Consider the following 23,969-nt stretch of genomic DNA (forward strand, 5'->3'; position numbering starts at 1 on the left):
GGTCAACATTTGGTGTATTCTTATGACACACTACACTATTGTCCACATGTCGCGCAAAGGAAAGGGCAGGAAATTCACGAATTGCAGTGTGAAACCCTTCCTCATCGACCGCATTCTCCGATAAATTCACAATGGTCACCACTTCTTCCGTATCTCGAGCACTATTGAGAGGGAAGACTCCCCTGATAGTCAATCTTTGCACTGTGCTGTTACAGACTTTTTGGCATAGTACACTGTATTTTTCTCTCGCCATAACGTTCAATCGTTGCTGATGACAAAGTGTCATTGCAAACACTGAGTATTTTTATTAATTATTACTGTAATTCTCAACATTCTGTCCTTTTGAAATGACACATTCGGACGGGCTTTTCATTTCCAGCAACTTCTAGTTTAAAAACTACATATCTATCTTCATAAAGTAATTACTACTAAGTACTTCATAAATTATATATGAAAACAGTAAAACAAAGTACGTATTTTTTTCGCTTTCGCTTGTAAATTAAAATATATCTTTCCATTTTATATTCCAGAGACATGTCCTGAAGACTAAGAGGCGCGGATGATTAACGAAAGTGCAAGATTACGTACACCAATAATAGATTGAATCAGAATATTGAAGGAGATGGAGAACCTAAACGAAAACATACGGACACGATGTAATACATCATAAACTCATATGGCCTCATGTTTCAATAGAAACCTTAACTCTCGAGATGAACACTCTGACGTGAGGGACTACCTTTCCTTATTCTTCAATTGTAGATCGCCATATAAGCCAGTGATGGACTTGCCTCGCTTTTCCATTTATATGTCCATGCATACTGATTACAAATTTTATTTGGTTAGTTTCTATAGAACAGAATAAAGTTTAAATATATCGAAAAATCGTAAATATGTGTAATAGTGCAGATAAAAAACACGTTAAATTACACACTACATGATTCTAAACCACATTATGCAAGGTGTTCTGGTATACTTATTTTTTAATCGGAGAAATCTTTAGGGATATAAACAAGTTTATGATTAAATCTGAAAATATATTTCGAAGTACATTACTTTAGTTTATGCAAACTTGTTCACAGAAACATTAAAACATTCTGTAATGCTTACCACTTTATACTATTAAATATGCTTTCGGTGAGAATAACATTTGCTTTTACATGATTTATTTTAAAAAAAACATAAATTTTGCTTAGGTAATGCACACATAAAAAAGCTACTTAAATAATTCGAGTTGTTAAATAAAAAAAAGTTATTTCCGTGAACAATATTTTCTCTGCCTATACATGGATGGCGTCATACAGAATCTGGTTTCACATTTCTCGACACGTTTATTGACGAAATCGTTATTTAACCATTTTTACTATCAACAATATATCTGATTAGAAAAGGTTGATGTTAGTCTCAATGTGGAGTTTATTCTATATACAATGAAAATGTTCAGTTTCTTCAAGCTTCAATTCAGATCATCATTCAGATCTCTCGGTTGTAGCGATATTGTTGTGCTACATAGGTAAAATGAGTTTGGTGAACCTCTTTTGCACTCACTTCAGATAATTTTTCATAGCGAAGTGAAACTTTCCTTAGTCTCATTACTAAATTTGGTAACAATAGTCTCCGAGGAAAAGCATGTGAGTTCCTTTAAGATGTAATTGCAAACTTTTACTTTCTAACTAAACTATTTCATAGTGTTGTCAATATGATTAATTATAGTAGTTTGCCGAGAAGAATACTGAATTAAGAATGTTTCTCACGTTAGATAGTTATTAGAGAGCATATATTCCGTCATTTTTGAAGTTATAGAACAATATTTGCGTTGAATAGGTAAACTTATTCGAATATAGACTGCATGTTTTTTCGATGATAGAATTCCTTCGACCGTATAATTTAATTTAGTATTGTTAGGGGAAATATTTCCCGTTAAATTAAGTCAACTAAATTAAGTCATATCATCATCTAGATATCATAATCACTCAACCTGATACTTATATCACCAGTCTGACGTCACCCTCACTCGACCACAGACTAATATTATGATCTAGAACTCGCCCTTTCTCAACCTCACGCTCACTTTACGACAGCGGGGTCGGGCCCTTTTTGTGGTGGCATTGTATTGACTCATAAAAAGAATGTGTTAAAGGTGTTTTACGCAATAATATTACCATCTCAATTACACCAAAGACTTATGCTGCCTACATGAAAAACACTATCATTTGAAACGATCTTTTAGTCAGAACTAAAGATATATCTTTCTCCACTCCATATGAACCATGAATTCATGTAATATTTTATCGTTATGGTAGACAACAGAGACCTTGTTTGCAGTATTTGGTATGCACATTACCATAATCTGAACATGTTTACTGGTTCTCAACTAATCTTGGATGTAATTGAAGAGCTTGTGATCTTCATTTGGACAATACGGAGACTGGAAATTACATAACATTTAATTGACTAAAGAATTTACTGGTGATTTCATCTACAAGAACCTGGCTTATTTCCATCGAACTTCGGAGACGTAAGGAACAAACATGATTCATTAAACATTATGAGCAATTGAGAGAAGTTATCAAGAAAAATAGAAGATAGATATGTTTCAGACTGTCGTTTAGGATTGATTAGTCACAAAAACCTACACAAGAAAGGTCAGCAGAAAAGATTGAATTTGATATGTATATCGGTTCAAATGTTGAACTATTTAACAAATGTATATTTCTATATTAAAATTTGTTAAAATACAACTTACATATATGACAGATAAATAATATAACTGGAATTATTTTTATATTGATGAGTGAAAAAACAATTTAAACTCTGGTTCATTTGTAGGAGCTAGGAAACCATAAAGAACTCTTTGTTCACTGAGGAAAAGAAAAACTGTCGATGTCAGTATTATTCAACACTTATAGAACATATAAAAGATATACCAAATTTCATGAAACAGCCAAGTAATAAAATGGCGTTATTTTGCAATGAACTCCTACCTTAGCTTTCTCATGTAAGTTGTCCAATATGATTAAGTTCCTTCATTTATCAACGTCAGTTGTATACTACAGTTCACAAAGTACTAATTTGCATACATATTTGAACAAAAATTGCTGCTATCTCATACTAAGAAACATATGCGTTCAAGTACATATATTGGATATGGGATAAACAAGAAATTTCTTAGTCTAAGGGCCTGGTTTCCTTCCTTTTGTGTACTTACGACTCCTTACCATACGTTTTACAATTTTGTGAAGGAATCTTATTGTATGCAAAATAATTCCAAGCATTGGTTTCACAGTGACGAAGTATATAACTTCTGATACACTAAGTACGCTGGCGCCCACGAACAAGCTGAGAACACCTCCAACAGACACTGTAAATAAGTGTTGTATAAAAAGAATAGAAAAAAGTTTTAATTAAGTACTTCAGTAAATATATTAGCTAACATTTGATATAAATGTTTTTTATCTTTTATTTTTTCTTGAAATTTTTAAATTTAATCAGTTTCTACATATTTACTAAGTGAGTTAGCTTAGATTTCAAAATAATGTATGGAACTATAAGAATCCTTATAGAACAAATATGTTCGTTCAACTATCTACTGACATCTATCACAAAGAAAACGGTAAGGGACATCTATAAGAGCTTTCTTGTTTTGGATTCGGCGCCAAATGAGACGTTTCGATGTTAGTCCTTTTACCACTATCGAAATTGGAAGTCATGCATATCTAATACTTCTAGTTTCTCAATTGGATCTATACAGATTGAAAACCTTAAGATATACAGAGAAATGTTAGTAATAGTTAATATGGATTCAATTGCCCGAGATCATTAGATTATATTAGATTAATTAGAATATTTGATTCTCTCAACGACCGACATTTCCATCTTAAGAGAACCCAAATCTTTTGTAAGGAGATCCTGGCCATCCTATTCCTCAGTTGTTACGTCTATTCTGAAGAAGCTCCAAATTTGCACTAATCGATTAACTGAAACCAAAATTATTGTTGGGCTTAAATCACAGTTTCAACACTCCATTTCCATGGAGCAATGATCCGTATATGTATACTAGAAAAAATATTTGTTCTTTTCGAGTGGAGAATAGGTTGATGAACAGTAATTGAATTCTTCCTTCTGATGATATGAAATTCGGTGAAAGTACAATGATATAACTGCATAAGATAAGATGCATAACCATGCTTCATTCGTTTTAAACAGACAGCGCTCAACTTGGGATTAAACTATATTGACAGCCTCACTACTAACTCAATAACCACAAAAAGTATGGATAGGCGATGATATCAGTCATTTTCATTTATTTTCATATGTCCCCATTCTCACTTGCACGTTTTATTCCCGCAGTATTCTATTTAGAGTGCAGGTCATATCATCACTGAATAGGCAACAGATGTACCCTATATTTATTTACTTTACTCAAATTACGATCTTCGATAGTGCACCAAATCTGTTTTTGCTTTGAAATTCACGTTGCTTTTTCCAACCCTTTTGCGTCACCAGATTCATTACTTTTTTCTTCGTTTCGACAAATTGCCTCCTGTTTCGTTTTGCTCTAATATCGTAAATCCTATCTCATTCTCTTGCTTTTGCTCAGCAACCAAACCTTTCTAGCGGTCATACGGTACCAATTGTCACGAAGTATTGCCTAAGAAAATGATTAAATATTTATCGCTTCTTTCAATTCAAGCAAAATCTACCCTTGTTTCTACTTGATATTTTGAAGTTGACCGCCTCAAATTGAGTATTATCGAAAAGTTGTTGTTTTAGAAAATTACACTGTTTGTTTCCCCATATGCAATTTTGTATTTCGCTTTAGTTTCAAATAATTATTAACTTTTCCTTTTGAGTTGTAAAATGTGTAAACCTGCACCTGACCTATTAATGACCTCTTGAGGAGGAGTAGAGAATTTTCCCGTCATATGAAACAAAATGTCATCTGTGAGTCCCGTGGAAAAATTAGAGGGCATCTATTGTAGGTCCAGTCTAGCAAGGAAGGGTCATGCAGTGGCTCTGCTGAGTTCCAAATGAGACAATTGTGTTTGCATTTGATATGTCATAACTAGATGAATCAATGAGTTATACATGCCAACGGGCGGAATATCGTGAGTTACACATATTTTGTAATGTAAGAATTCCAAAAAAACCTAGAAGAATAGTTTGAATCGAGACATTTGCTCAGAAACGGTTCGGTAAGTGGAAACCTTTGCCAACACGTATCCCACCATTTTCAACGACAAACTTCTTGGGGTAAAAAAAACTTTGTCCCAGGCTCCCCCACAGGATCCCGGACGGGGTCCAACTAAAACGTTTCAAATAACAAGTGGAGTTAAGTGGCACATCATTTAAAATCTGTTGTAAAATGAAAGAAAATGCAGCAACTTTCGACTCTCTACAACAATCCTGTACAAAATGGCGACGGTTCAAAGCATAAATAAAATCTTAACTTAAAAGTCCATGGTCACCCCTATAAATCGGAAATGGTGAGACAAATGTAAAAACAGAAAAGGAAGTGTGGCATTACTTTCAAAGTACAACGATTTAAGTGAAAACGTATTGTCCCAGGGTCCCCACATGGTCCCACGTGGGGTCCAACTAAAAAGTTTCAAATGGCAAGAGAGGTAGGACATCATTCGAAAGCTCTTGTTAAGTGAAAGAAGGCCGAGCATGTCTCGACATTCTACGACAACCCTGTCCAAAATTGTGGTGGGTCAAAATGTAAACAAAAGCTTAATTGAAAATCTATGGCCACCTTGAATCCAAAATGGCCGCTTAATACCTATATCGAAAGAATAAGCATACCAAACTGCTGATGCTAGGAAAACAAATTTGGCATTAATGTTGATTAGTAAGTGACTAAAATATGCAAAATGTTCAGAAACGCGACATCTTGAGTTCAAAATGCCGCACTATGTATCGAACGCATATCCAGCTCACACCCCTGGTGTTGAAGAAGCGAACGTTTATGGTTAATAATAGATATCCACAAAATATTACCTGTAATCCAACATGGGTGCCGTGAAAAATGAGTTTGTATATAAATATGTTATTTCTTGGAATACTGTGACCAAACCAACAAAGTTTGACGCAGTTCGATGTACTGAAATGATTTACACATGTTTGGTACTACTCGCCAATCTTGGAAATTATTATTATTATTATTATTATTTTTGTATATTTGGTATTGCTTGAAGTATTGCGATCAAACCAACGAATGACATACAAATGCAAGCATCACGAATATGTTACAATAGAGCCTCCAATCTACTGGTGCAACAAGTTCTTTCTGTATGAACTACGTATGAAAAAATTAGAAAAATACCCGAAGGTATTCAACATTTGTTTAGCAGTATGAGTAGGAAATCAGAGTTGTGTGTTCATCGCATATTCGTTATATTCAAGTAAATAATGTCGAGAGAACCGTGACAAACGTGCATTAAGAACAAAACGTATATGTGTTGTTACCGAATGAAATAACAGTTGAAGTGAATCGAAATTCAATTGTTCTTTAGTCTTCCTATTATTTCTAGATACATAATAGAGAAAGTAGAGTTTTAGATTTGTACTGTTACGAATGACATAGGTTTTAAGCGGCCATCTTCGATTCAAGGTGGCCATAGTTTTTCAAATAAGCTTTTGTTTACATTTTGACTCACCGCAAATTTGGACAGGGTGTCGTAGAAAGTCAGGACTTGCTCCATCTACTTTTATTTAACAAGATCTTGTAAACTATGAGTTTCTTAACCTCTCTTGGCATTTGAAATTTTTTAGTTGGACCTTACCTGGGACCCTGCGGGAACCCTGGGACAAGATGCTTTAAGATAAATTGTTCTACTTTGAAAATAATGCCACACTCCCTTTCCTATTTTCATATTTGTCTCACCGTTTCCGATTTATAGGGGTGACCACGGACTTTTTAATTAACTTTTTGTTTACATTTTGACCCTCCGCTATTTTCCACAGGGTTGTCATAGAAAGTCAAGACTTGCCGCATTTTCTTTCATTTTACATCGGCTTTCAAACGATGTGCTACTTAACCCCCTTGCTATTTAAAAAATGTTTAGTTGGACCCAGTCTGGTACCCTGCGAAGACCCTGTGGCAAAGTTTTTTTGTCCTTAAAAGTGTGTCCTTGAAAATGATGAGTTACGTATTGTCCGATTTTTCCATTTACTCGACCCTTTCCGAACAAATGACTCGGTTCAAACTATTCTGCCAGCTTTGTATCTTTTATATTACAAAATATATTGTAACTCACGACATTCCGCCCGGTGGCACGTATAACTTTGGGACTCGTCTAATTATAACAAATTAAATGCAAACACAATTGTCTCGTTCGGATCTACGCGGAGCCACTGCGTGACCCTTCCTTGTAAGATCTAAAACAAAACTTTAGATCCTTGTAGTTGAGTACCATGATTTCATGAAGATATCTGTGAAGATATAATCTACCAGTAAAGACACCAATTTAACGGCATTTTGACAATATTTTGAAGGTATTTGGTAAGGCGTTTTGTTAACTAGAGTTGAGTCTGACAACCTGATTTCGTGCTCATATTCTCTGGCAAGATCAATGTCCGGTTCGGAAAACAAGAATGAATGAGCTCGTAAGAGCTCTTCTCATCATGTATACTCATCAAAGAACTTCGTGTTCTGGGTTGACATCTATACTCATCTACACTCTGGAAGTGGAATATACTGTTCAAATGTAGAGCAGGTCACCTCCTCTGATGAACCCTGAAATCATTTCAAAACCTTCAGCTTCCCCTACAGCTTTCCCAAAACGCAGCTTCATAGTTCAGGTATTTGGGTTCGTAGCACACACCACTGAAGACATTTATCTACTACCGATCGTGAGCAGAATTCGAAATAAAGATTCAATATTCTGATACGGTTGCAACAAATGTTTTGTTTTAGTAACGCAAGAAAAGTTTCCTGTGATTACTTTGTGTCTCTCGTAATTACTTTGCCATTTAGTTTCAATTGAATCTATAATTAGGAGGTGTAAGGTTTGGTTTTCTGTAACGAAAAGAAGTAATACGATTGTTTTGAAGTGTTATATTCTTTGGAGAGATCTATAGTAGATCGTAGTCGATAAGTGTTTTCCGTAGTAGATCCGTCATACGCCTCATTGTTGTTGTTTTCACGAAAATTCGATTCCTAAGTTTTACGACAACTAACATTTTAATTACTATTGTATTGTTTGTTACGTAAATGTCCTGTGGCATTATTTTTGACATCATTACGACCTTCTGTAGTAATGGAAATCTGTGCCATCAGCGTACAAAGTTATTACTGCAAAATTACACAGGTGATAATTTACTCTAGAATTCTGCTTTTTTGAGATTTCCGAAGAATAACTCTCTGCTTTCAGATATCTAGCTGCAGATTTGGGGTTATTAGCACGATTTGAAATGTCTCTGTTGCTACGAATCATCAACAGAAAATGAAGCATTGTAGAATCATTCTTTCAATAATAGTTCAGGTTCTTTACACTTTTCAATCCAGTGAGATTGTTTCTTCCGCAGTTAAGCCACCCATTGTGCTTTGATGGTGTAATTTTCCTAATTACAACACGGAAATAATCTGATAAATGATCGTCAATAATCATCTCAAATTCTTTCTGCACAGCGGTATCAGCGTCTACCTACAAAATAAGAGCTTGTTTTGTTAGATTTTGCTCCCTAGAACTAACTTACTCTTATGTAAATTACGGAACCATACTATCCTTTAAAATATTTCTGACGTGCTCTTTAAATTAGTCATAAATCCTTTGCTCAAATTAGGGCTTCATTTAGGTCTCCAAGAGACAGTTTTCTGTACATCTTGGAGCTAGCTAGCAAATATTAACTTTCGTTTGGCTCCAAACAACCCATTTATGTAATCAAATGTTTCATATTCCCGAGAAACGTATAAATATCCTTCGAAAAGCGAGCGTAAAATGGTTAAGGCTCAGTAACGGCATTATGCACGCTTGAGGATCATTGCATCGTATGTAATCTGGACGATGTTACTAGACGATGAATTACTAGACGATGCGTTACTAGACGATGAATCAAGTGAAATATAAGAAAATAATCGAAGAAGCGTGGCTACTGGCGGAGGATTGATAAGTACTGGATTGTAACTTTCCTAGAATTCAGGGAATACATAGCAGATCCAAAATAGTTTCACTAAAATTAAATATGTCATGAAACAGATAACCAACTTCGTAAACTAACGTAATATGTAATTCTAAATTAAACACTTTTTGAACAAATAAATTAGATAATTCACAAATATAAACTCTGAGGTGATGTTTACATCTAACGTGCATAAAAACAACTAAAAGCAGTAGGATCAGAAACATAGAATGAACATCAGAATCGTACATAAAAGGAATGACATCGTAGGCAATCGTTGCAATCGTTGATACAGAACATAATTGAGGAATAGAGGATGTCTCTTCACTCCTCAGCCTGAGCTTAAGAGAAAAGGAAATGAAATTAAAATCAAACAGAGTGAAAATCGAATTAGGTGTGTGAGTATAGAACAGAATAACGGAAAAATTTCTCTAGATTGTTCAGGATCATCGAGTAAGCTCATGAAAGCTAAGGAGGAGAATATTTTACGAAGTGAGACGAAAACCGGTACTACAAAGTATTGGGATTTGATGCAGTCTATACTCGAAGCTTTGAGACTTCGGATATCAGTCGTTCCAGGAAACATGAAATGAAGGTTTTATGCGAAATTCTGTTAGAAAGAGAGACAAGATGTGGGTCAGGAAAAAGGAAAATTTCAGGTGCTGCAGGAAATAGTCTTGGAGTTGTCCTTGGTTTTTAAAATTTCCAAATATTTGGAGAATATCAATGGTAGTTGACTAGCTAAAAGTTTCTGGCAAATAACCTGAAAATCAATAGTGTCTCTATACTTGAGCACAGGAATCACTTCTTCCACTGCAACAAAATGTATTCGATCTTTGAAAGTGTCAATGTAGCTTATGCGAAGGACCATACGGTTCCTTTTACACTCTCTTAGGGCCGCGGTGGCTCAGTGGTAGAGCGTTCACCTCTGGTGCTTGGGGTCCCGGGTTCGATCCCAGCCCCCGCCAAGTGAACTTTGTGGTGGACAAACACCGTGTGCGTGGGTTTTCTCGGGGTTCTCCCGTTTCCTCCCACTTTCTTCATTCCACCATTTCATTCATTACTCATCATCACCGTTTCCTTTAGCCTAACCGGCATAACCGTGGGACGTAAAACTCAAAGATTTCATTTCATTTTTTTCCTTTTACACACTCACAATATCTAAAACTTCTCAAGATACATATGCCATCCTCTCTGCCATGAGATTATAAACTCTATGATTTATAAAGCAACCATCCAGGCTCTCTGTACAGCCGTTATCCGGAATACAGAGAGGATAGTTTGGTAAACTGGGAGGAGAAATAGGTTTCTGTAATTTATTTCACATTCTAGAATAGTTTGTGATTACAGCATACAACATAAAATACGAAAAATATTAGACATCATTATTTTGCTTAGTTGGCCATACCTACTTTTCAAAGAAAGTTCATTGTATGCTTCGTTGAATATTGAATAAAAATAAACGGTAAAAGAAGCATGAGAATGAGATGTAACTATTCCGTCTTATTCGATCAATACGTCATCAATAACTACATATTCACTATTGACCACTAATAATTCACAGACACTGGAAACAGAATTATTAAAAATGTAGGCATTTTCCCATTGGAGTTCACTGATTGTCTGTTATCAGCGATTATTAGTAGATAATCAATACATGATCGAATATCCACATCCATTCAAGGTATATTTTTGTAGGTTGTAAGTCGTACATGTAACAACTTTGGTTGAATTTACTTCTACGTTCCAGAATTATACAAGACCATACACAAACGCACAAACGTTGTTTCCTAATTTTCAGAAGAGGATATTCCAATTTGATCCCTCAATATCATGTTCCTTGCATGAATAAGTCGTAATGTAAACATGCTGAGGCTGACGAAATGGACAATCAGCTTTTGGAGGCATCTTGTTGCCAAGAATGCTACACCTGTATTTCAATATGTAACTGTTAGCACTCTATAGTCTTGAATGATCTGCTTTCAATCTGACCTAAACACAGTACCAGGAGCGTTTGAGTTTCTTGCTTCATATGAATTAGTCTAAAAATCATTTTTGCGTCAGTATCTAGCGCCACTGGATCAGATCCAGGATGGAACATGATGGATGAGAGATTATCCTGAAATGTTGGACTAACTGTAAGAGTTTAGTCCAGGAAAATAAATCTAGCGTAGAAAACTACTCACTAGCGTAGAAAACTACTGACTAACGTAGAAAACTACTCACTATTTAGTAGTTGTGCTACTCTCATTTAAAATCACAGTAAGGAAGGTGGCAACTTGTGGTTGCTTGCATAAAGTCTTCATTTGCTGAAATAGATCCTCTGTGGTCGATGCTTAAATATTATTACAAAAACCTTCAATCTTGTTTTCTGCTATTCAGTCCATAGCACACATTTTGTTTCCTGTTCATGTCGTTTTACTGCAATGTCAGGAGAATAGTCAAGGCCAGGATTCTCGACAACAGTCAATGGCGGGTCTTAAATGGTGGGTTAACTTCAAATCGACCACTTGCTCTTCAATATGTCCCTCGCAAATTGTACTTTAACTTACACTTCTTTCAGTGTAAAAGCACATATAGATGACTTCTTTCATCCCCTACAATAGGGCATTAAGATATCTTAATTGTAGCACATGAAACGCAGACACACTGGATGATCGAATCTTAAGAACCAGTTTGTTAATCTCTTCGGACAAGTAACGTGTCAACACCGAGAAATAGTGCTAGTAATGTAACTCTGTATCAGTCAAATCAAGATTCCCGCAGGCGCTTTCTTCAATACCCTTGCTGTTCTTAATGATACCTTGGATTGTATTTTCAATGAAAGCAACATCCCAATTGCACATGAATTTACCTGCAATAGTAGAAACCATTCTCGAAATAGTTATAATCTCCCCTGTGTATTTGAAGTCAAAGTGAGAGCACAATCGTCTAAAATAAACAAACTTCAGATGTACAGTCGGGGAAGGCTCAAAACATTTTAGATTATGTGCTATTGTTTCTAATCGTTACTATTGATGTGGACAGAAGTATCGAAGTAAAGATGATTGTCACTGTTTCCGCTTCAACTGTTACGTAAGTACAAATTTTTGAAAGTACTGAAACAAAGGTCACTTCTTGAATTCCTGCCCAAAAAAGAAGTAACTATGATCCGGCTTTTTACATTCATCTCAACAATATAAAGTACGCAGCAATAATAATAATAATAATTCGCTACTTGAGGCAAACGATTCCTTTTGCTTACGATTGAGGAAAAATAAAATACTCCAACTATATAAAAAGAAGTTTCATAATTTTTTGGTAATATTATTGCTTAGGGAGAAGCCACTTCTGCCTTCTCCCCGCACATGGCGTTCATGCTTGAATTGTATTTTAAGAAATCTCCTTTATTGAAAAACCTAATATTGCATGTTTTGGTTCTGTTATGCGCTAAGCCTTCTCTGTACATCTCGTTAACACGTGAAGGTGTGCAACACGTTGTACATGCATTGATTTCTAAGATAAGAAAACTATATATATATATATATATATATATATATATATATATATATATATATATATAAATATAGGGTGGCCCGTTTTAATCTTTTCACGGGAATATGTAGGAAACGGTTGAACATAAATGAACCAAACAAAAACTAAAATAGGACATACCATGGGGTAACACGAACGGTGATGTCGCGGTGCTATCCAGGGCCGCCCTTAATGGGGCCCAGGGTCCAAATTTAAAATTTTAAATATAAACATGGGGCGAGTGATACCTTGTTCGATAGATCTTTAAAACTTAAAAAGCGTTGGGGCAAAAGATTGTTCATATGAGTCACCGTTTTCAAAATTACCACAAGACATAGTACCTGTATCAGATAAAACGTCCAGTATCACTAATATAAAAACAGGAAAACAAAAATTCTAATAGGAAATCACAGAGTGTATTTATCGTTCCACGAATGTTGCAACAGAGGAAAAGATGATTAGGGTAAAAGTGCCATAATGCAAAGGAGGAAATCTAATTCCTAGAAAATTATCGCTCCAACCTACCTCCGTAAGTGGGGCAAGGAACGGTGAAATTGCAAATGCGAACCTTAGTTTTTCAAAACTGTATTTACGAAACAAAGTTATCTGAAATGTTTTTATAAGAGATAGATGTCTCTGTAATGGGATATATTATGTATAATTCTTGTTAAATGGTACCTTCCATTTTGATTGCAGGCAATGATTTGATTCAAAAATGAATCAACCGAAATGCGAAACAAATTTGTTGATTAATGCGTACAAACGTTGGTTTTGTAACATTGACGTTTGTGTACAAACTGTCATCTGCACGATATTCGTTCGATTATTTCTCTTCTATATTTTCTTGCATGTGATAGAATATGAGCTTCACTGAAATGTTGTCCACAGTTACATTCCGAGTAACTTTCAGCGGTAATCTCAGTTGTGATCGGCAGTAACGAAACGGTAGATACTGATGCAGATGCCTCCCAAACATCTTGCACACATTACGCTAAATCCAATCACACTTCGCAATGCAAATGGGTGCTAAACTTGAATTTCACGTTATTTTTATTCATTACAGTACCAGTCACACGTACACCACACACAAGTGTTTGAAGCAAACCATACCTATTGCAAGTAAAAGTGGGGTTCTCATTTGAGATTTTCCCATTCATTCCCGATTAACTCACTTACGGAGGGGGACCGGAAAGATAATTTTCTAAGAATTGCATTTCCTCTTTTGCATTTATACTTTAATAATTTTTTTCTCCATTGCATTATTCTCGAGGCGTGGAATGATTAATACGCTCTGCAATTTCCTATTTAAGTTGTATTCTGTTCATTTATATCTAACTGTTACCATATTAGTGGTACTGGACGTTATATCTGATATAGACATCTGTTGGCGGCCATCTTGAATACTGCGACCGATATGAAAAATCTTTTGCCACAACGCTTTTTAGTTTTTGAAGATCCATCGAAAGAGGTATCACTCGCCCGTTATTTCCATTTAAAATTTGAAAGTTGAGTCCGGGACCCCTTCAAAGGCGGCACTGGGTGGCACCGCGACCTCACCATTCGTTTTGCCCCATGGTATTTCCTATTTTAGTTTTTGTTCATTTATGTTCAACCGTTTCCTAGATATTTCCGTGGAAAGATTAAAATGGGCCACCCTGTATATATATATATATATATATATATATATATATATATATATATATATATATATATATATATATATATATATATATATATATGTGTGTGTGTGTGTGTGTGTGTGTGTGTGTGTGTGTGTGTGTGTGTGTGGTTTGGATCTGAAAGGGCCAATTTCCCTTTTTGGCAAAAATGAGATGTTCGTCAAATTTTAACCCCTATAAATGCATGTTTACTTTTTCAAGAAAAGCGAATGTAAATATGAATGATATACATTCCAAACTATTTCGTATTGATACATTCCAAACTATTTCGTGTTGACATTTCCTCCTCTTGTACAAGAAAACATTATTTCATACATTTAAGTATCTCAGTTTTATCCAAAAAAATGACATTGGCCCTTTTAGACCTAAACCATAGAAATTAATGCGTAATGAATATTTCATAAATTAGCATTTAAATATGAAATACTTAGAGGTTATAATTTCAAATTTATTAAAATGTCTACCATACGACAGGATCATTACAGAGGAAAAATAAAATGGGAAGTATATGTGAAAGAGAAATATACATGTTTCTTCAGATTGAATTATTTTAATGCAGTTGTACGTATTATACATTATCCTTAATTATTTACCTGTGATATCCACTAGATTCCGAAGCACCTTCACTCTTGTCTTCGTTTTCGATAAGGTGTAAGTGTAAGTTGCTTCAAACACTTCTCCAACTTGTGCAATCTCTTTATTGGATCTTGAAATATAATAATAATGAAAGTAATAAAGATAATAACATAAACTTATTTTTTTAAAAAAAATAAAAGGACAGTTTTATACTTAATTGCATGTAGGTACCAGTATTATTAAAACAGAATGATTTGTTTACGAACACACAGAGGCGCATATAGATACACACTCACTGTTCTATTTTCTTCTAAGAAGCCAGAGGCAGAAATGGAAAGCTTCATTGGAGAGTGTGTGATATATAAAAAGTTGTTAATATGACATTTTAATGTGACATGTTATTTAGTGACCATCTTTATCTGGCACAAGTTGTGTGAAATAGTTTAAATTATTTACAATAGAAGATGTAATTGGGTTTCTTCTTCAGCAAATAATTATGTACTATGTACAAAAATCTAGAGTATTTGTAAATAACAATGAGAACGAACTTGAGCAATTCATTTGAAATTGAGCCTTGTCTGACATTCAGGCTACAGAATTCACGGGTCTACAGCACATGTTTAATGATTATTGGTGATGATCACTGCCGGATTTACGTAAAAGCTAAATAAGCTATAGCTTAGTGCCCCAGTCTCTTGGGGAACCCCAAAACATTAAAGAAACAAACTGGCTGTAATGCAATTTCCAAATAATGAGCAAAAGCAAATAAGGTAAAACGCATGTACAAGTACGGTATTTTGTACTGTTATGTATTAGGCTCTTAAGTAACCAATAATGAAGCCTCACTTGTAATGGGGTCTCATTTCTCAGCTCTGCTTATAAGGAGACCCTCTTTTCCAGCCCTGCTTATAGTAGGGTCGCTATTTGCTAGCTCTGCTTGTGATGGATCCCCTGTTTCCCAGTCCCGCTTTAATGGGTTCCCTCTTTGGAACCCAATTTGGAAATAAAGGATAAGGTGTTCCATCTTATCTTTCTAAAATAATATGTGATGTGATGTGATGAATTTTTCCAAATGATGGCATTGGAAGTAAGAGAACCAATTTTTAATAATTTAAAACATACAGAATACTTAAGTTTATCTATAGATTCTATTCCTGACCTGTCCCATGTTGGTAAGCTTACTGCTATTGTAAGGTATATCTCATCAGATGGACTCTCTATTGAACATTTTCTGACTTTCCTAGAGAAGAGTAGCCACACATGAAAAATATGGCTAAGATGGTGATGATAATCTTTCAAATGATTGTAAAATTGATTTTGCTAAGTATCGAGACTAGTCATGTGATAAAACTGCCAATGTCATAAAAATACAAGCGTATGCAAAAAAAAATAATATTGAAAATTAGTAAGTATGCTATTTATATATTCCATGTGCCGGTCATTTCTTAAACCTTGTTCGTAGAGCAGCAATTAACTGTTATTTGGATACAATAAACTTTTTGGGGATTATTCAAAAAAATATAAGTAAGTTATTTTCATCATCTGCACATAGATGGGCAGTGCTGTTGTCATTCTTCAAAAATAATTCAAAAGTTCCAAAGTCTTTGTCAAAGATTAGATGGCAAGCTCATCCAAGGCCTACAAGTGCAATACTTGACAGTTATGATGAAATAATTCCTGCATTGCACTTGCTTTATATTGATACCAGAGAGAACAGTGAAACAACAAATCAAGCCAGAAAACTTTCGAATAACATGGGTTAGTTTGAATTTATGGTTAATTATATGTTTGGAGTTTTTGCTAGATAAGTTTCACAAAACTAGTCAATCAGTCAAGACTCCAAAATTAGCATCGATGTATATAGCAAACTGTATGCTTCACTTCCGGATTTTTTTAGATTCCAAATATCTTTTTGACCATTTGGAAAAACAAGCAAAGTGCAAATTACTTTATGTTGATTACAAAAAAACGAATAGGAAGATTGCAAGAAGACATATAAGTGAAGATGAAGCTTTAGAGAAACTTAAGCCAAGAAACTAGTTCAAAATCGAAGAATCTGGGGCTGTGATAGATTTATTAGACTCTAATCTGGTACGAAGAGTATCAGTATACAATAATGCTGCAAATGATTTTCATTCTTAACAAAACTAGGTTCCACAGAAGAAGAAATTCGTGAAGGAGTCAATGCTTGAAGTCAAACAATCCTGAAGATGTGAACATGAACCTTGCTGGAGAAATCAAACACTTTCATTAATATGTTAGACATAGTCAAACCCATGAACATGATTATCTGACACTTCAAGATCTATATCAAGTAATATCTAATAACCATGTTCAGTTAACATTCCCTAAAGTAGAAGCAATTCTGAGAATATTCTCTTGTATGATGATTTCAAAGATGTTTTTCTTAGCTAGAGAAAGTAAAAATGAATTTAGAACAACAATGTCCCAGGATAAATTATGTAACCTTATAGAAAGCGACAAGCTACGCAGTTTACCATTTGATATCATCAATGACTTTTTTTTAGCAAAGGTAAGAAGAAGGAAAGTGTTTTAATGTAGGTTCATTGTTTGTATACTCAGTAACGTATCATGGCACTATCATACACTTGAATAAATATTGGACAAATGTATTTATATAATTAGTTTCATTAAATATTTTTGTTACTGATATTTTATATGAATATGATATATTTCTAGAAATATCGTTTTTACACTAAATAAGGAAAGAAAGGTCTGCTGTCCCAATGAACAATGTGGACTACTAATGGTGATATTGATATATAAATACATTTTATTAACTACAGTTGCATTGTCTACAGTTGCATTCCTTACAACCATATTAATAATGCTATATATACTTATTAGTAGTTTGAGAAATATTTTGCTATGTCTCATTATTTCATATCAGCAAGCTTCCAAAGACTAGATTATGAGTCTGTATGTTATGTCTCTAAAGAACTTTACAATGTGTTGTGAATGTTGTAAGATTGTGAAATGTTGTTAATTGATCAATATCAAGTTAATAAAATATATTTTATGTGTAAACGAGTTTAAATATCTATCAGACCCATAAATTACTATATAGCATATATTCAAAGCCCAAAAATGGGGACAGTTTGTTTCTGAAAAAAAGCTGGACATATAAAGGGCCCCAGTACATTCTACAGCTTAGGGCCCCATCAAATATAAATCCAGCACTGTCTCGTAATGTCTCGTAATCGATTTACAAAATTTAGGAATACTTTCTCTGTAAATGACAATACACAGTCCTCACCACGGAGTGATCCAAACTATGATAGCCTGTACAAAATGTTGGCCATTCATAGACAAAATGGACATACATTTCAAAAGAACAGAACGAGAAGACTGTAATACTGTCAATTAAACATTGAATCTATTTACCTAGGTAAATCCAGAAGCAGCTTGAAAAAATATATTAGAAACAAGGCTTATAAGGTAGTCATAATGGAGCCGTTTGAAAAGTGCTTTGATGCGTCATAATGACACTATGTATTTTCTCTGCAGTAACGATTGATATCCCCGTCTGATAAAAATTGGAAAAAATCGAAAGAAAGATAATCTAATATTGCGTATCCTTACAGCATAGAATTAGTAGCATATGGATCTGATCTCCAGTTCTTTGTTTCTGTCAAAGCTAGAATTCTCCCTACCAGAACAGGTAAATTAATTACTTGGAACATCCATTCTCTTTGACTCAAATTATAATCTGTAACTTCAAACTAACGTAATTTAACTGGTCAGTTATTTCATTCATAGTAAGAGGTCTGAATCTCACTAAGCATCAAGCGCATGTTACAACGACGAGAACGTAGGCGAAAAATGTTCAGAATTGTACACTAGCTTAAAAAAGAAAAGAAAGAAGTCATGATATATATAAGAAAGATGATGTAATAGGATGTATATGTATAAAAATGGTTGTAGTTGTTACAAATATGTTCTTTGTCATATGTAATAAAAATATTTATTATTTAATTCTCACAAAATAAATAATTTAATCCGCATTTATTCCAAAGTTGATCCTCCGTCTAGTTTTTGACTAAAAGTGTAATAATTTGTTTCTTTCCGTACCAAAGTTTAATATCATAGGGCTGCAAATGAAAACAATCTGAACGTTGTTTTCGTTTTGATAGGTGAATTTAATAGTTCTTGACTCGCTGATTCCTAAACTGAAATCCGTTTTTTTCTTATCGCATAGGTTTTTCCGCATATTGACTTTGAAAATCAGACCCAATACCACAACATTTGTATGTATATATTATATGTGGGAACAGAAATACGAAGGAACTATACATATGTATGTACTGACATGTAAATCTGAATGAATAAAAAACATTCAGCTACAAACATTTATATATATATATATATATATATATATATATATATATATATATATATATATATATATATATATATATATATATATATAAACCCTACATTTGATGAATATGCAAAACAAACAAATACTTTTCAGTTGTTTTTAAATGCTTTTTCTGTATGCTTTGATGAGTTTGTTATGCTTTTCTTCCGCCGTTTATCTGTTCATGCTCCACCAATAGTCCATCATGCTAACACTCCACCTACCCTGGTATCTATGCTCTATATCTCGCCTATCCTAGTATAATCTCCCATCTTCCTTCTCACTTACTTGATCAACATTTTCTGGAATGTAATCTAGATGTCAATGTAATACCTATATCTTAATACTAATGTCGCACCCAAATTCTTCAAATTTCAACAACGTGGTTTCTACAATGTTCTTATAATCTGGACTTTTGTAATTACCGAGAAAATTCTGTTACACTTTTGAATACCGCTCAGGCATCTCTCTCAGCTGGATTCATTGTTGCTTTATTCATCAGGCAACTCTGTTTTCCATAGTTTTCGTATATCGGGGCCAATAAATATGCCTTCATTCACTTTTCCATAGGACAAGGATAGAAATGGATTATATATAAACTTGAAACGTTGTCCCTGTTTGTCAAGTACTTTCATAAATTGTTCAATGAGATCCAACTTAATTTCAAAATGTGCAAGTAATATTTTGTTCTAATGAAGTAAACGTTCATGTGCAATATTTTAGATCTTGGATTCCAAAGTACCCATAATTGCCATTCTCTTCTTACCCAATACTCACTCCTTGCCCTACTATAACACTCGTAAATGAAACGTGGCATCTTGGTGTATCCAGATTGCTATCCTAGTAAAATACCCAAAATCTTGAAATCACCACACACTTCCCACCCATGTTATTGATATTTAATTTTCTTTATGATTGATTTCATCGTTTCTCTCATTGAAATCGATTGGGCAATATGTACAGATGGGTACTTATTTTCAATGTGTAATAGGACACATTTTAAACTTGTTTTGTTAGAATCAACAGTCTCCTGCTAGTGCAAAGTAGAGGAAAACTCATTAAGCAAGTCCAACACATTACAACAGTGCACAAGAGATTCTTGTACAAATTAGGGTGAAAATTGTCTTTCTCTGTCTGGACCGGGCAAATGCCGTTCCAGATACCAGAAGGTACCTTTTGTGAAATCTAAAACTAAGAACTTCTGCTGACCCCTTCCCCAGATTTAAGTCCGGAACCAAATCATCATCAAGATCATTTTGTGAAAAAGTATAGGCTGAGATAAACCACAAGGCAGTTCAAAGTTGTCATCTTCTATGTCAACTTTCTGGCTTGGCGAACTAGAATCACTAACACACTGTAGCAGTGATGAAGATTTTGTGATAGGAATACCTGGACCATGAACCACAGGCCCTATAGCGGATTAAATATTTGAGTAGACTAACTTCTTATTTCTAGCATTGAGGTCAACAGTTTCACAACAGCAGGAGTAACAATCGTCAGTATGGTTCTTGGGTACCTACAAACCATAGAATTCCAAACGGCATTAACAAATGTTTTTCTTCATTCCAATTTCTAAAAGATTTAACAAAAGAACGGCGCACTTTATGGTTTTAACTTAGAGCCTATGGTTTTAATTGATCACCAAGTTTTGTCTGAAATTAAGCGTAATATGCTCTTTAAACAAATTCCGAAGAGCATTCTCGTTGTCTCTTAATAACAAATTCATTGCAAATGTAACGAAACACATTCAGACTATACTTGCAACCACGAGGTATCATTTCTCCTTTGTCTACAGCACAGGAGTACAGGATCACAGAAGAAGCAAATCCAACTAAAATCGTAATGTTACACAAGTAGATTTGTTCATCTATGACCTACAAAAGAATTTAACACCTGAGATTGTCTAGGACATTATTATCCACTTTATACAACTTAATTTGTAGATAAGAATAAATGTCAATTATATGGAGTAGAATAGAGGGCGGATAGACGGCAGAGTCAGCGAAATTTGATCTTGTTTTTGTAGAAATCGATATCATTTCCTGGAATTGGGAGACAAGTTTCGACAAGCCTTTAGTTGCTAAGTTCATATCCTTTCACGGCTAGTACAGAAGTTCGTGGGAAAATGTTTTTTTTTTTTGTTTATGAGAACAGTCTGTTGCTATGGTGATAGTCTTGGATGGCTTCATCGTCTTGGATGGTCATACTCTTGGACGGATTATAGTCCTATCAGTTATCATGATCGAAGCTTCCCAATTGATTGATTGATTTTTGCTTTTCGTTGTGTATTGAATAGCTAGATGCTCTTGGCCTTCTTAGTCTTGGATGGTCATACTGTTGGACGGATCAGAGTCCTATCAGTGATCATGATCGAAGCTTCCCAATTGATTGATTGATTTTTAGTTTTCGTTATGTATTGAATAGCTAGATGCTCTTGGCCTTCATAGTCTTGGATGCTCATACTATTGGACGGATCAGAGTCCTATCAGTTATCATGATCGAAGATTCCCAATTGATTGATTGATTTTTGTTTTCGTTATTTATTGAATAGCTAGATGCTCTTGGCCTTCATAGTCTTGGATGCTCATACTATTGGATGGATCAGAGTCCTATCAGTTATCATGATCGAAGCTTCCCAATTGATTGATTGATTTTTGCTTTTCGTTATGTATTGAATAGCTAAATGCTCTTGAACGGATGAGAGTTCTATTAGTTATCATGATCGAAGCTTCCCAATTGATTTATTGATTTTTGTCTTTTCGTTATGGATTTGAACCCCCAAACCCCTCCACTCCACTCCCTCCTGCGAAGAACGTAAGCGAACGTTGTTACTATGATCATACTCTTGGACGGCTATCGGATCTTGATGAGGGTCCTTTCAGTTATCATGTTCGAAGCTTCCCAATTGATTGAATATCAAGTTCGAAGCTTCCCAACTGATTGATTGATTTTCGTCTTTTCGTTATGTATTGAATACCTATTTTGCATAGCGAAGAGCATACTTAATGTCTTAAAATATTCAATGCTTTCTCATCGAGAATCGAACCTGTACACTAAATATGTTTTCATTTTGAAAGCTCTCTCATTGAAATTGAACGCAAGACCAGTACTTCACGATTTAGAGTTGAAATAATTCTTGCATGAAAAAAAAAGAATTTCATGTATTGATTTTAGCGTAGCATATGATATGTACATTGTTCGAAGCTCTTCATTTCGAAGCACTATAATGCTTTCAAGTGTTCAATGCTCCCTTTTTCTCTCTTTCTCTCTCTCTATCATCGAGAATCGGTATTAAAACATAAATAACAACCATAAAAATAAATTTAAAAAATACAGCATCACATTATTATTATTATTATTATTTTGGGAGTGAAAGTGAAGCAGACAACTAACCTTGATTGTAGCTTCGTTAACTTATGAAATAAAGATTGTACACAAAAATCTACTTTGGTAGGGAGCTGGGATCGAATTTGGTGCTTCACGATTTTAAAGTTGAACTAGTCCTTGCATGAAAAAAAAGAATTTCACTTCGTTTTCACGGCAGAAAGGATCGAATTAACTTCATGTCTTACAATGTGTAATGTTTTCTCATCGCGGATCGAACCAGCAGGACACGGGAATCAAACGCAAGACCTGTACTTCACGACCATTGAGTTGAATTAATCCTTGCATGAAAAAAAAGAATTTCACTTCGTTTCAAGGAACGAAATAGAAATATTTAATGCTCTTTCATTAAGAATCGAACCAGAACCCTAAATATGCTTTTATTTTGAAAGTTCTCTCATCGGAATCGAACGCGAGACCAGTACTTTACGGAAAGGAACGAAGTAATTAATTTATTGTCTTGAAATATTTAATGCTCTTTCACTAAGAATCAAACCAGAACCCTAAATATGCTTTTATTTTGAAAGTTCTCTCATCGGAATCGAACGTGAGACCAGTGCTTCACGATTTAGAGTTGAATTAATCCTCGCATGAAAAAAAAGGATTTCACGGAGTAATCCAACTTGAGGTGAGCACTCTATCACTGAACGTCAGTGCCTCGCATATAGATTAGATTTTATTTTTTAAAATAACTTTTCGTCTTATTTTTTTTTCTAGTCGTCTTGTATTGGGTAGCTAGATTTCCCCCTCAGCCCCCCAGACCCATCTTGTAATGGTAAGAATAGAAGTTCCCAGATTTTCTGTGAAGAGTTTGAGGAGTTTGACCTGATCTTATTCTCACGAAACGTCTGGAAAATTTTCGTCTGGAACCTTCTCAGGAAATTGAGTTGATAAGACGATTGTTGCAGTTCATGGATGTTTTTAAAACGTATTGGTAGCGGAAGCTTCTCATAGCATATCATAATGTTTTAAAAACGTAGGATGAAAAAAAATTTGTATGCTCAAATCAGCAGGGTTGATTGTATTGCATGTGAAAAGTATTCTATGGTTATTCACATGATGATGTCTGTTATGACAAGTAATTAAAATCACTTAAGTTGAAGCCGTGATGAGATATTGCGCTATAACATATTCCCATAGCACAAAAGATTACGCCCCACGAAATGTCTGTAGGTTATCAACTATTTGCTTTTATCTAATTTGGTCTTGGGATTCTCACGAATTCACTTGTAAGTGTTCGTGGGAATAGAATTTGTTTGCAGACTGTTTTTGATCGAATAGACCTTAGTTGCTCAGGGGAATATCGCATTTCA

This window comes from Thermobia domestica, chromosome 7, assembly GCF_964235325.1.
Source record: "Thermobia domestica chromosome 7, izTheDome1.hap1.1, whole genome shotgun sequence".
NCBI classification, from domain to species: Eukaryota; Metazoa; Arthropoda; class Insecta; order Zygentoma; family Lepismatidae; genus Thermobia; species Thermobia domestica.